Here is a 15,376-nt window from a genome sequence, read left to right as displayed (position 1 = left end):
TATCCAGACACAGTTTCTCCAAAATTCTTAGGTCATAATCCCTGGGAAAACTTATAATAGAAGGTTTAGTGAAAAGACTGTCCTTACTGCTTTAGTTGGTCCTGAAACCATCATTAATACTCACCTCTCTTTCCTCTGGGTGACTTGCCTGGTGGGGTGACAAAGATCCATAAGCTGCCTGAGGCCCTGGTTACTATGTCTTTATCAGGGTGTGGTTGTGGGACTTGCCTATTTATAGTTAAAACTGGGCACAGGCAAAGCAGAGAAACCCCAGGGAACACCTGAGAGCCAAACATATTCTTTCTGGCCCCACTACATAGCAGCACTCCTACATCTGTGTGATGAACTGTGTGAATTACTCCTATCATTTAGTAATTCTTTTCTGTGCTTATTTGCCAGTTGGTGCAAGCAGAACAAGATGAGTAGTACCTGCCATAGCTTTAAGCTTAATGGGACTTTTTTAGTGTCCTTGCCGGAAGTGCCCCTTCTCTGGGGACTAGGACTGCCAAACAAAAAGAGTCTGAAACTGTGAAGACAGAAATCAAAAATTCCCTTTTGGACATTGGAAGTTATAGTAATTGTGACCACATCTACTTCCACTCCTAGCTCCTATGCCTTTTGGGGCACAGCACCATATGACAATCATTGATTGAGAGAGTATACAGCATCCTAAAGGATAGTGCTCCATCCATGTGGGTGTCATCTCCAAACTGGCACCTCAGCCTCATCATCAAGAGGCCTTCCTACCACTCTATCAAGCCAGCAGCTTCTGAATGGCATGGAATACAGTTGGAACTGTAGATCTTTTGATTACATGCCTATGAAAGCTGTTCTGTTGCTGTCAAGTGGCTCTTTTGTCTAAGGCAATACATTGCCAGGTTCCACTTTGACGAGTCAGGCACTCAGGGAGATCTCACATGGTAGCATTGGCTGAGGCCTTGCAGAGAGAAAAGGCAAACCTAAACCTGGAGCATCTACCAGTCATGATCAGGATGAATCATGACTTTCTAAGATAAAGGAGGTCTGATAAAACCCACAAAGTGACTAGGTGGTCTTTATGAGGGATCATAACTTATCAGAGAGGTCAGCATAAATTTTATTTGCTGATATAGTCAGCATTCAGCAACAGAAGTACCCAGATCAGCCTCTTTGTCTCCAATCTGCCAATCTTGTTCCCTACAGGACATGATCAACCAGCTAAGCCATTTTGCCACTGTTCATCAGTTTACATTTATTCTTATCTCAGACAAATTGTCTCTTTACACAAAATGGACTATCAAGTACAATGCCCAAAGGTATGCCCACTGTGAGAATTTCTTCTCCCCACTGTCTCTCAGGGCCACCCAGAACCAAGCTATAGTGCAGCAGCAGTCCACTTTGGCTTTTACGAGCATACCAAGCCAGCCCACTCACAAACCAGGCTTGAGTTTTTTCCCTCTTCTGTCAGTTGGTCATAGAGAATTCCCCATAAGACCTAGACGTGAGTCGAGGGAGAGGTGTTGTTGCAACTATAGTGGGTGACATGGGAATTTGGGCTTCCTGTTCATGCAGTTAACCTGTATGTAGCCTCTGGGCCTGCTCAAACTCAGTCTCAGATGTACTACTTTCCTCTTACTATGGGCTTTTGATGAGCCCAACAATAGCGAGTCTGACAGTACCTAGATCATGATGTGCAGTTCTGGGTGTCACTTAACATCCTCTACTAGAATCAGTAAGATGACAAGATCAGTTTTTCAAGTGCTATTTAGTTCTCTGCTGCAGATGACATGCCTTTGCACCAGAATCCAAGGGGTCAACTTAAAGACTCTCCTTTTAGGGTTTGGCATGAGCTCTAATACAGCAACCTTTACTCCCACAGGTACATCTAGTACTGTGGAGTCTACCAGATCATCTAGTTCAAGCAACAGATCTGCTTGTACCACAGCCTCAATGCTGGTCTGTTGCTGTAAAGTGGGTCCTTTGTCTAAGGTGATATTTTGCCAGGTTCCACGTTGATGAGTCAGGCACTCAGCTTTAGGCCCCACTCAAAATTAGCAGCCTTTCACATCACCTACTAAATTGATGGAGTAGTATCTCCAAGTACAGAGTATGCTGCCTCCAAAACCTGAGGATGCTCACCAAGTTTTATACTCCTTCCTTAGTCACGCGGTGGCCTCCTGAATCTATAGAGTTTATCTTCCTCTCTCTGGCACATACATCTCTTCCTAAGGTTTCCAGAGTTCTTGCCACTTTTAGCTCCCCATATGTGATTTATATGATGTCATCAATATAAAGGAACCATGTGATTTTTCTATGAAATGTCCAAATGGTCCAGGTCTCTTTGGACCATATTATGATAGAAGAATTCATAAAGCCCAGGGGCAAGATCCTGATGGTATAATGTTATAAATGTGAATTGCTTCTCATAAGTCATCCTGATCAGTATAGGAAACACATCTGCCAGATCAATGACTACATGTTATGTATGCAAGGTTCTGTTAATTTGCTCTAGAAAAAATAGCACACCTAGCACAAATAAAATGCAAATGTACTCACTACTTTGTTAAGTTTATAGTAGGCCACTCTCATCCACCACGATCTATTTGGTTTTAGCAGGGGCCAGGTTGTTGAATAAATGGGCAAATAGCACATGCAGCTACTGCAACTAATAATTATGTCCATTCTAATGACATATTTGGGAACTGGGGAAATGATGACCAGGTGGATCCAAAGACCCGGTGGACCCACTGAGAAATGAACTGGGCCAGAACTCCATGGCCTCACTCCTAGACGCCTTTATTCTAAGAGTGGAACCATAATGACGCTTTTCTAAACTATCAACATCAACTCGAACTCTGGATCTAGAAACCCTGCAAAGATTTGGGTACTCACCTTTCCCTGGTGCATGGTTACCAGAGTAAATGGTCATAAGTCTCTTTAGGGAAGGATTATGGGAATCAATACACACACGCACATATACACCTCAAACATTTGTGTTGCCATCGAGCCAATTCCAACTAATCGGGGAATCAATAGCAAATACAGAGCCCTTCATCATGAGAACTCACTCCATGTTTTGGTAGATGAATTCTGGATCTGAGACTTGGCTTAGGTCTGGGAAGGACAAGGGATTGTGACTTTTTCACTGAGGTGACTGACCCTGCCTTCTGCTCATCCTTTCTTTATCTCTTCTGACTGTATATTAAGCAGTATTCCTTTTGCTTGCCTATCTATTTTTTCCCTATAGATACCAAGCTCTATTAACCATCTCAATAGATCCTTTTGGGTCAGGCATTTTGTCTGCCATTCCAACTTTATTATCTATTATGGCAATTAAGCCCACCTTCCTTCTCAGAGTTAAGTACTGCTATCTGGCCTCTGCTATTCTGGGCTTCTGTCATCTCCATTACTACTACATACAGCCAACTCCATGGGTATGTGACCAGTACAGTCACACAGGGTTCTGTGCTCAGAAGGGTCCCCACACTTGGGTTTAATGCTCTGTGGTCACCATCTTGAAATTCTTAATAATTTTATCTTTGTGTTTCGTAAGTGAAGTACAATGAAACAATGGAACATGAACCCGGGAATTGGAACTTTAGCTCGTGTGTGGCCCCACCTCCCTCTGGTTCTCCCATCCTGGAACAAGTTCTTGACTGCCCACTCCTCTTTCCCCACCCAGTGGCCACTACCACCTTCCACCCCCAGCAGGGACCTGAGCACAGGGATGGGCCTCAGTGTTGGTCACACTCCCCCATGCACCTGTAAGGGTCTCCTTTCCTCTACAAGTATCCAGTGCCCAAGGGAGAGCAACATTAACAAATTAAAAAAAATATGGCAGGTCAAGAAATAGACCATGGAAGGAACAAAAAAAGTTTTTATTCTGCTTTTTTTTTACAAAAACCCTGCATTTTCACTTTGCACTGGTTCTGCTAAGTTCTGTAAGAGCATTTCCTACAGTCAGTCCAGCCTGTATAAGCTTCTTAACAATGCTGATGTTACCCCTGCACTCATGCATTCCTTATCACCTTGTAGAGAGTCCTCCAGACCCTCCCAAGGAACATAGACAGCTGATGAGTTTTCTAGTCTTCAAAATTAGAGTCATTCTAGTATGCTCACTTCTCTGGGGGCATTGATCCTTTCATCCACACTCCACCATGGCTCTTCTGGCATCTCTACTTCATGTACTGTGGATCATCACTTTTTTCAAGCTCTAAGAGCTATCCCAGCAGCATATTAGAAACCATCTCCTGGGTCACTTGCCAGGGGGTTAAGTCTTCTATCTTGAGAGAGTGCCACCATTTTGACAACTTCTCTTATCCAGCTTCATACTCCACCCCCTGATGCAGCACTCTTAGGATCCACTCCCAGGAATATTCCCTGGTACCAGTTGATACAGGTGAACCTGGTCATGTAACTCCTTTGACATATGATTTCTTTACTCCCTTTATAATCCCAGTGGCTTCCCAGTTGGATCCAGCTGAGATATGGCCCTAATAATTGGTCGAAAGACCAGGACAGAGGTGGAGCAGATCTTGAGGAAGTCAACATTGTCTTGTAAAGAGCCTACTTGATTTTCGGCTTCTGCATCTTTATGTAAAGGGATTGGAGGGCTCTATTACCCAAAAAGAGCCCTGGTGGTGCATTGGTTAAGGAATACAGCTGTTAACCAAAAGGTTAGCAGTTCAAATCCACAAGCCACTCCTGGGAAACCCTATACAGCAGTGCTACTCTGTCCTCTGGGGTCACTATTGGTTGGAATTGACTCAATGACAACGGGTTTGGATTTTTTTTTTTTTAATTCAAAAATGAGGAAGGCCCAGAGGGTCAGGGAAATCTGGCAATTAAAGAAGCTCCTGGTGGTGCAGTGGTTAAGAACTACAGCTGCTAACTATAAAGGTTGGCAGTTCAAACCTACCAATCATTCCTTAGAAACCTATGGGCCAGTTATACTCCATCCTATAGGGTCACTGTGAGTCGGAATCCACTCGACAGCAACAGGTCTCACACATCTACGTAGATACCCATTCCAAATCTCAGCGTACACTCTTTCCCTATGAACCCCAGGCTTTGGCTTGGCGGAAAAAGGTTAAACCCTGTAGAACAAAGTCAAACATCCACTTATTATCAGACTTGGTGTCACTCAGTTAACCAGCTGACAACTTCACTGATATGACTCTATATACACAATTAAGTCCACCATTTTCTACCAAATCTCTTAACCCCCATGTTTCAAAGCTGTGCTATCCTTACAATAACTCCGACTCAAACTCAAGCATATCTTTTGACTCCTCTCTTTCTCAAGCCTTAAGAGCTACCTCACAATTTCCGCACTTCCGTTCCTTCCATGTGTAACCCCTCACTTCCAATTTTGCTATTCTTCATTGTCACCCTCACTTCGGTCTCCCTAATTCATGCCCCACCTGTTATTGATCATAACCTCCTAAATGGTCTTCCTGCCCCTAGATAACCTTCGTATTCATCTTGTACATGGCTCTCCAGTTAGTTCTTCTGCAGGCCACTTATGCCATATGATGAGGCTTTGCAAAAACTGTAAATGATAAAAAGCAAAGTACAACGCCTTTAGACAGCTACTGAATGCCCTCCCTGGCCAGACTTTAACGTGCCATTTTAACCTTCCCTTTCATTATTTACAGTATTGTTTCTTCACGCTCCAGCCTTCCTGAATGTCATGGTCTTACTCTCCATGCTCTTCTCACTCTTTCCTGCCGCTGTCTCTTTAGTTGCCCTGTTAACTCTGTAGGAAACTCACCTCTATCCAGCCTTCATGGCCCAGCCTGGTAAAAATAGAGCTGTGTGGCAGGAATCAACTCATCAGCAATGAGCTTGATATTTTTGTTTTTGTTTTGGGGGGTGGCAGGTTTAAATGGCCAGATTCTGGAGCCAAACTGCAAGCCACTTATTAGCAAGTTATTTAACCTCTCTATGCCTTGGTTTCCCCTTCTAGAAAAACGGGGCTGGAGATAATAGTATCTACCTCATAGGGTTTTTGTAAAAATTAAGTAAGTTTATACATGCTTAAGACAATACTAAGCCAGTACCTGGTTAGCAATTATTAGAGGCTATTTACCTCTTAATACTAATTAATACCTCTTAATACTAATTACCACCTCAAAAAAAAAAAAAATTTTTTTTTTCATGCAGTCATTCCTGAGCCCTCCAGTAGAAGAAACAGGCCTGAAGATCTACTTATAGCCAAGAAAAACCTGTAATTCATTAGCCTCCAAAGTCACAAACCAAACACAAAATCAACAACAAAAATAAGCTGTTTGAAAAATAAATAAGCTATTTGTACGAACTGGTAGTCATTGACCCCGAACCATACAATTGTGGCCAGCAGCCTTTCTCTCGTCCCATAACACCTCAGCAAAAACATCAAATTTAAACCAAGATCCAAAGAAAAGGGACTTCTGTGCTTGCCTTCTTTTTCTTGTAAATTCCTGTTGTGTGCTGCATCTCAATAACGGTGCTTCTAGTCCGCTTCGAATTATGGATATTTGTGTGCAGGTCTTATCATGTTCATCCTTTTTCCGATTAAAATGGAAGCTCCTAAGGTTATCTGTAATGTCTCATCTATTTTTTGTACTCCTTGCAGTGCCCTGCACTGTGCTGAAGATAGTATGCTCCAACACTATATATTATATAAAAAAAAAAAAAATTTTTTTTTTTTTTTTTTTTATAGAAAAAAGAATCTCAATTTGTGCAGGAGGCTGAGGAATGTTGTAATTGAGAGTGTAGGAAAGATAACATTGTCTGGAAAGACAAATAAATACTGTAGAAACAGTGTTCAGTTTGATATGAAATAACCCAGAACTCAAAAGGTAAAGATCTTTGTCACCTAGTGAAGGAACATGGACTTTGGAGTTGAACTAAGTTTTGAGTATGTGTCCTATCATTCACTAGACATTTAACCTTGAGCTCATTATTTAAACTTTCTGAGCTTCAGACTCTCCAATTGTGAATGGAAGGAATCTCTACCTTGCAGCACTGAGGTGAGACCAAAATGAGGTAGCATATATGTGGCATCACAAATAGGGCTCAGCATATACAGCATATATGGAGGTGCTCTATACTCTATATTGGTAGGTAGCTGCTATCAAGTAGACTGGTGACCTTATCTAGGACAGAATGAAATGTTGCCCAGTCCTGCATCATATTCACAATTGCCAACAAGCTCAAGTCCATTGTTGTGGCTATTGTGCCAATCCATCTCACCGAGGGTTTCCCTCGCCCTCACTGTCTCTCTACTTCACCAAGCATGATATTCTCCTCCCTTCTGATGATGTGTCCAAAACAAGCAAGTTGGACTATGTTCTGTTGTGATCCATAAGGTTTTCATTGGCTAATTTTCAGAAGTAGATCACCAAGCCTGTCCTTCTAGCCTGTCTTACTCTGGAATCTCTGTTGAAACCTGTCCACCATGTGTGACCCCACTGGTATTTGAAATACCAATGGCATAGAGTCCAGCATCACAGCAATATGCAAGCCATCACAGTATCACAAGCTGACAGACAGGTGGCGGCTTAAGATCGTTCTGTCAAATATGACTTGATACATGCTTGTATATTAAAAAAAAATAAACAAAGCAAGCCTAGTTATCCTTTCTGGAAGAGTCAAAAAGAGATAACATCAGCAATTAATTGAACAAAAAGAGACAAGGTGAGTTAATATGAGCCACAATAAACCTTTTTTTACAATAAACTGGTGCCTTCAGGAATATGGGGGGAACCCCAGATCTGTGTGCTGGGTGTGACGGAATGCTTCTCAGCCCCTTCTTCTAGCTTGTACAAAACATTTTATCAATTTTATCAAATCAATTCACAGAATAATTGAACCAGCAAACGTGCATTCTGCTTTGGCAGAGAACATTCATATCTTGTGCAGAGTCCCTCATGGAAGCAGTAGCCATTAAGGCATGGTCTTCATCTATGATCAGAGAGGATGAGTGCCTGTTCTAATTAGCAACATCGACACAGTTAACAAGCAAAGCCCAAAACAAAACAAAAACAGCCCCCATTTCTAGAGAAAAAACCAGTTGCCACTGAGTCAACTCCAACTCATGGTGACCCAATATGTGTCAGAGTAGAACTGTGCTCCATAAGGTTTAAAAATAAGGTTTAGGTGGCTGATTTTTCAGAAGTACACCAACAAGCCTTTCTTCCTAGGAGCCACTGTGTGGACTCGAACTGCTAACCTTTTGTTAGCAGCCCAGCGCATTAACCGTTTCCACCACCCGGGACTCCCCTAGAGCAAAGCAGGACAGCCAATAGGGCACAGAGAAGACTCATTGCTCTGCAAGTGCCCATAGCTTACACCCTTCCTTACCAGCACCCCATTCTGTTGATTCTAGGGCCTCTAGTCATGGAAATTAGGGACCACAGCAAAGAAAATATTTGCAGCCAGGGAATCCTGATGCTAAGTGTTTACGTTTTGAGTGGTCTAACCACCCGGATAACCACTGAGGCCACCTCACCTACATTGCTGACTCCCTTCCATTGCTCCTTCCCTCTCCACCACATTATGACTGCTGCAATGGAAGAGCCAAGACCACAGAAACCACATCTTTGACGAAAGCACTGTTTCCGTTCACTGGTTTTCCAGTGGCTTATCTGTTATAACCCAAGTCCCAAAACCATAGGTCTAGAAACTATATGTCAAGAAAAAGAAGAACTTTGAAACGCTGCATGAAGTACCATGTGCCAGGGGTGAAAAATGACTATGAAAATTCCCAGTGTTATAGTCAGTGGGCTGATGCTCTTGACACTGAAGGACACAGTAGAAGAGGGCCGGACTTACAGGAGCTTTTACAAGAAGAAAGGTATATACACCATTAATACGTTACTGTTGCTAGCCAGTGAATCTCTAATTGGTATAAAAGTTGTATTTATTCCAAAACTGGAATATTTATTGTTTGAATTTCATTAGAGAGCCAATATAGTCTCCACTTCATGGGATAACTGCAAAATTTAGTAAGAGATCCATCTAGGCATAGCTAAGGACAGAATTTAAATCTTACTTGACTTTATGCTATTTTTACCTAATATTTCTTGAGTGTTCGCTCAGTGCTAGTCACTTGACATGCAGTATCTCATTTAATGCTGGAAACAACCCTATGGAGGTTGGTAATACCAATGCCTCCATTTGACAAATGAAGAAACTGAGGCATGAAGAACTAAGGAGTTTCCCAAGATCACACACTAGTAAGTGGCAGAGTCAAGAGCTGAATGAAAGCAGTCAGGCTCCAGTCCCCCCGCCTCCTGCCCGATACCCCTTAACTGCTCTGCTGGTCCAGAAAGGCTGAACTATCTACAGAAAACTTGATCTTAATTATATCACATATTTCACCTAAAACATTATTTCTGTATATTAAAATGTTAAATAAGTTGTGTGATATTCACAAATATTCATGAAATCCAAACTATTTCATTTATTAATGACTGGCTAAATGACTTGTAATGAAAACACCATCTGTTAAGCCAAATAAACAAATAAGAAATTAGCTTATTTGTTTGGAGTGTAAACAGGGAAATCATTAGCCAACTTCTGTGTTTTCCTGCTGCAAGCTTTGGCCTTTAGTTAGCACATAGAGTATATGGCTAGAATAGGATCAATTAGCTTTCCTGGTAGGAAAACGTATGTTACCTTTCAACTTTGACTTTTATTGACCCCTTCAAATCTGCTCCATCCACATCTACTGCCATATGGCCTTGCAGCCATACACTGTGTGGTTCAAAAGCACAATGCTATTGGGGTGGGAACTTGACTCACTTCTTCTTAGGAATAGAAACTTGGCCCTTTTCCTTGACCACAGAAAACAGCAGAAAATCTTGGCCATCTCCTTTGCAGATGCCTGCTACTGATTACCAGTGTGATCAGGCAAAAGCCTACAAGTGACATTGCCCGAATACATCAGGACTAGTGGAAACACTCAAAATGCGTGCCACTTCTGATGGCGGGTTAGTAATAACATTGTTGTGCACAAACAACAGACACATTTATTATTTGACTCTTCATTCATCGATGAATTATTATGGAAAGCCACTGGATAGATGGCCATCACGTGCAAAAATAAATACAGCACTTTGTTCCCAGCTACAGACATTTCTTCTTTCTTTTGATTGCATTCTCTTCTAACATCTGCCTCTCAAAGAGGGATTGGTTTTAGAATGGTAATATAAATACTTAACAGAACTGTATTCCTCAGAGGGGGGCAAAAAGGCTGAACGTTTCAATTAGCTTTACTAGTATCCAGAAATAGGACTGCATTACTGGAAAAATGCTTTGAATTACTGCTCTTTGAAACAGAATCATTAGTATCTGAAGGAAAAGAATCATGTTGTCCTTCTAAATATTCACTCCAGAAATTTGCAGAAAATTACAAGAGCCAAACCCTGCAGTCTTTACAATGATGCTGAGTTGTGAGTTCCAATACAATGCTCCTTTTGGACAAACTCTGGGACATTAAACTCTAGCTAAACTCATAAACTTGATGTCCATTCTATAATTTCACTGCCTCATTATTGTTAGAATTATAGTCAGTGTCAAAGTAACCTCCTGCTACTTTTAGGAACAAGTATACATTCTGAATTTGATGCATTCTAGCACATGAACTTGTCAAACTTCAGAAATGTATCTGCAGTAGAAATAACCAGGCTTAAAAATTGAACACAAATTACAATCCTTTACTTGTCTAGAAACAACCTTCACTAAACACTATTAGCAACATTTATTTCCCACAGCAAAGTCTCCAGGACTGCTTGCTCAGCAGGTAGACACAATGCCCTTCTCTGAGCTTGCTTCAGAGTCCTCCCTAATGTACCAGCTTGGCCAGTCTTATCACCAGCAAAGTTAAGAAGCTGTTTCCTTTATGGGTTCTATCTTCTGCTCTGCCTTGGCCTGAAATCCCCCATTTTTACAGCTTATTCAAAGACTCAGATACAACACGAATGTTCTGCTAGGGATGTTTGACAATAGTGAGCTACAGAGGACTAAGGTAGAGAGTAAGTCCTAGAACACTAAACAAACAGGTAGGTTCCAGAAGTGTGTCTCAGTAGATGTTTGGGGCATAGAGGACCCATATCAGAGCTGGAAAATCCCTGACGGAAGCCGGAGAGGTAGGTAGTAGAAGGAAAATATCTGAGGAGATAGCCTGAGTCACTGTGATAGATCTTATTCTGTCAAAGGCTCCCAAATATGCCCTTAAAATAAATTGCCAGATTTAGCAGGCAAAAAATACAGGACACCCAAATACCTTGATAAATTTGAATTTCAGATAAACAACAAATAATTTTTTAATATAGGTATGTACCAAATATTACATGGGACATACAAAAAAGTTATTTGTTGTTTATCTGAAATTCAAATTTAACTGCTCATTCTGTATTTTATCTGGCAACCCCACCTTGAAACAACTACTGTTTCAGTGTGAGTTACATCTTTAGGTCTGGGTTTGCCCAAGCAGTAGTTCTCAAAGTGTGGCTCTTGGACCAGCAACATCAGCATTGCCTGGGCAGTTGTGAGGAATGATAGTTCTCGTTCCCACCTCAGACCCCCTCCCTGGAGGTTGGCTCGGCAATCTGCTATAATGAGCCCTCCCTAAGAGCCTGTTGCACACTCAAGTTGGAAAGCCACTTTCCCAAAGCATCTGAAGACTGATGGATTTGATGAATAAACAGATAAAAAAAGGAGAGCTTGATTTGGGGAGCATATGATAAAGGGAACTGGGAACAGTCCTAGGTACAGCAACTGTGTTGAAAACACTGAGAATCTCATCCCGTTTATGACTTTGCTTTGTTCCTGAGGTTTGGATGTTGCCATTTCTTAGTTGCCCCTAGCAGTTATTAATAAAACTGTTATAATGAAAACAGCTTGCATGCTTATCTTCAGGGACACTGAAGGTAGAAATACTAGCCAGTCTTGAAGGGAGAGACACTTAAAAGAAAAAAAATTGGAAATCAGAATGAAGCCATGGGCCCTGGAGTAAAGAAGGCCTCCTGGGTGAGCCCCGGGGAATTCCCAGCAGAAAGATCTTTGCCTTCCCTAACAGGAGTAGGTGCATGGCCTTGGAGACTATCTTCTCTCAGCTCACAGTCATGCTTAGGGACCAAACGCAGTGTAGACTAGATGTCACCATGGCATTCCTGCTCTGTACCGGCACGTCACAGGGAGCTGGGGAGAGGGCCTCTGTCTAACTGCTATCCAGGGCAATCGACCTGAGGGGATGTATCTGGGACACAAGTGCAGTTTGCTGGGCCTCTCACGCCCTCACCAACCTTCCCAGGGCCTGACCTAGTGCTAGATACTGCCTCCTCCTCTCAAATAGCAAAATCTGAGGCTTATTTAAACTGAAGAGGTAAAGCCCTCTCATTTTGGAGATGCATAGTGAATAATTTTTAAATTATGTTTTCATCCACTTTCAAACTCACCTTCTCTTTAAGTGTGTGGAGAGATGCAGTATTGACTAGTAGATAAGAACACAGTCTCCCCAGTTTCTGCATGTGTAAATTTAGCTACTTATAATATTTGAGAATTGCAGTGAGGATTAAAGAGTTAATGCATTTAAAGTTTAGAACAGTGGCTCACAGAAAGCGCTCAATAAATATTAGCTGTTGGGTGGCACCGTTTGCACTCAACTACTAATTTTTTTTTACTAATCTAAAGGTTGGAGATTTGAACCCACCCAGCAGAACCACAGAATAAAGGCCTGGATATCTGCTTCCTTAAAGATTACAGCCAAGAAAACCCTATGGAGCAGTCCCAGTCTGTAATTCATGGGGTTGCCAAGAGTTGTAATCAAATCCATGGCAAAAGATTTTTTTTTTTTAATTACTATTACTACTACTACTGTTATTATTACTACTAGTATTGCCATGTTCAATAGAAATCATATTCCCTGGGTTCAGTGTTCGGATTGGAAGGAAGAAAGGAGTGATAGATACAATATGAGGAAGACCAAACACTTAGGCTGTCTGGGCTTTTGTCCCCAAAGTTGGTCTACGATCAATAGTCTGGTTCACTTCCTAAGAATACCTAACCAAAACTGAACACATTGCTGTCGATTCCAATTCATAGCGACCGTGTAGGACAGGGTAGGACTGCCCCATAGGGTTCTCAAGGAGCGCCTGGTGGATTCAAAGTGCCAACCTTACGATTAGCAGCCGAACTCTTAATCACTACGCCACCCAAATCCAAACCCATTACCATCAAGTCGGTTCCGGCTCATAACAACCCTAACTGGACAGAGTAGAACTGCCCCAGGAGGTTTCCAAGCCTGTAATCTTTATGCAAGCAGACTGCCACATCTTTCTCCCGGGGAGTGGATGGTGGGTTCAAACCACTGACCTTTTGGTTAGCAGCTGAGAGCTTAACCACTTTGTCACCAGGGCGCCTTAAAAATCAGCTTAGGAGCTTATTGTATATACAGGTTATTGTTCCCTGCACCAAAGATATGATTAGACTAGCACGGTCTGGAGCCACAACATCTGTACGTATAACAAGAATGCCATGAGTTTCTGAGGTTTAGTGACCACTGCCCTGGGATAGAGCGCCTCTCAAGCCAGAGGTGACTACAGCCTCAAAGAAGACCTTTCCCAAGTGACTCATTCATCCAATCAGTTTCTTCCTTCCATTTCCAGTAACCCCTTGAAAAGTTAATTGACAGAAAGCATTAAACGATAGATTATGTGACTTCCAGTTCTGCTGGCATAGGAGAGACTATTTCACCATGATAAAGTATAAATAATAATAATAGCTGTTATGTGTTAGGAGTTTTCCACATGGCAGGTACTGTACCAGTGGTTTTATACATGACATCTACCCTTTTCAGGGAAATAGTATTATTCCCATTTTATAGATGAGGAAACTAGAACATGAAGAAGTGAGGCAATTTGCTCAAGGACATACAACAAGGAAATGACAGAGCCAAATTCAAGCTTGTCAGACAATAAAGCTTTTTTCTCTACTCCATACCCCAAAAAAAAACAAACCCAGTGCCATCAAGTCAATTCCAACTCATAGCAACCCTATAGAACAGAGTAGAATTGCCCATAGAGCTTGTAAGGAGTACCTGGTGGATTTGAACTGCCGACCCTTTGGTTAGCAGCCGTAGCACTTAACCACTATGCCACCAGGGTTTCCTTCTCTACTCCAGTAGCCCTCAAACATTAAAAAACCCAAAGGTGTGTGTTAATTAAGAAAAAAAAAAATCCGAAAAACATTTTAAAATTCATATTCCTGAGCCTTAAAAACAAAGATTCAGATTCAATAGGCCTGACTGAGGCCTTGTTGTTGTTGGTAGGTGCTATTGAGTCAGTTCCAACTCGTAGCGACCCAATGCACAGCAGAACGAAAACTGCCTGGTCCTGCGCCATCTTCACAACCGTTGCTATGCTTGAGCCCAGTGTTGCAGCCACTGTGTCAAGCCTGACACCTAGAAACCTGCGCTGATAACAGACAGCCCATGTGATTCTAAAACAGGTGGTCTTAGCCAACATTTTGGGAAGCACTGCTCAGTACAATTTGTCTCACCTTGGTTTTAAATCTCTTCAACCCTAGTGAATATTAAGAGGTTTAAATAAGTCCCAAATATTTCCTAAAATGAAAGTTCCATGTTGAGTTTTAAATTTTTGAATAAATTTAAAATTGTGTGATTAGCACTTGTTCTAAAGAAATCTTAACTTTTGTTATCCCCCCAAATGGCAGCAGATAAATAACCAAGGTTCCTTTTGGATTGTATCCGCAGTAGAGACACTACTCAAAGGAAGATTAATTGTTTTTAATGGGCTGCTGTTGTTGCTTTTTGTTTTCTAGCCATGGTGTCTAGATGAAATATACTTCCTTTTACATTATCTTGAAAGTGGAAATCATATTCAGGTTCATGAATGGAAGAAACAGATTTTCCTATTGTTCTTTATTCTAAAAATAACTTAAAAAATCCCCTAAGCATCTGCAGTTCAGACAAATAGAAAATTATTAACACTTAAAACACCAAAACCAAAAAAACTAAGCCCATTGCCGTCAAGTTGGTTTCGACTGATAGTGACCCTATTAAAAAAAAAAAATGAGCATAATAAATGAATATATGCATGAAAGCAGAAGAACCATGACTTCGTTTAGTCTCTAAATCCAAACCCAACTTTGACATGATTTCCCTGTGCATGTTGATAATGTTTGCTCCAGGGACCTAAATGTTTGTTCTCATCCTAAGAGACATACATAGACCACGTGCCTGACCCATAGCCCCAAGAAAACACAGGAGACCTTGGTCATAAGTCAGGTGAGTGACAAAAGAACTTGAGGGGTTACAGACAGTCAAAACTGGAGGAACGTCAGGATACCTTCACCCTGAGATAAGTGCCAAGAGAGCTCCCATCGTGCA

Source organism: Loxodonta africana, chromosome 26 (assembly GCF_030014295.1).
Source record: "Loxodonta africana isolate mLoxAfr1 chromosome 26, mLoxAfr1.hap2, whole genome shotgun sequence".
Taxonomy (NCBI): domain Eukaryota; kingdom Metazoa; phylum Chordata; class Mammalia; order Proboscidea; family Elephantidae; genus Loxodonta; species Loxodonta africana.
This window is presented reverse-complemented; position numbering follows the sequence as displayed.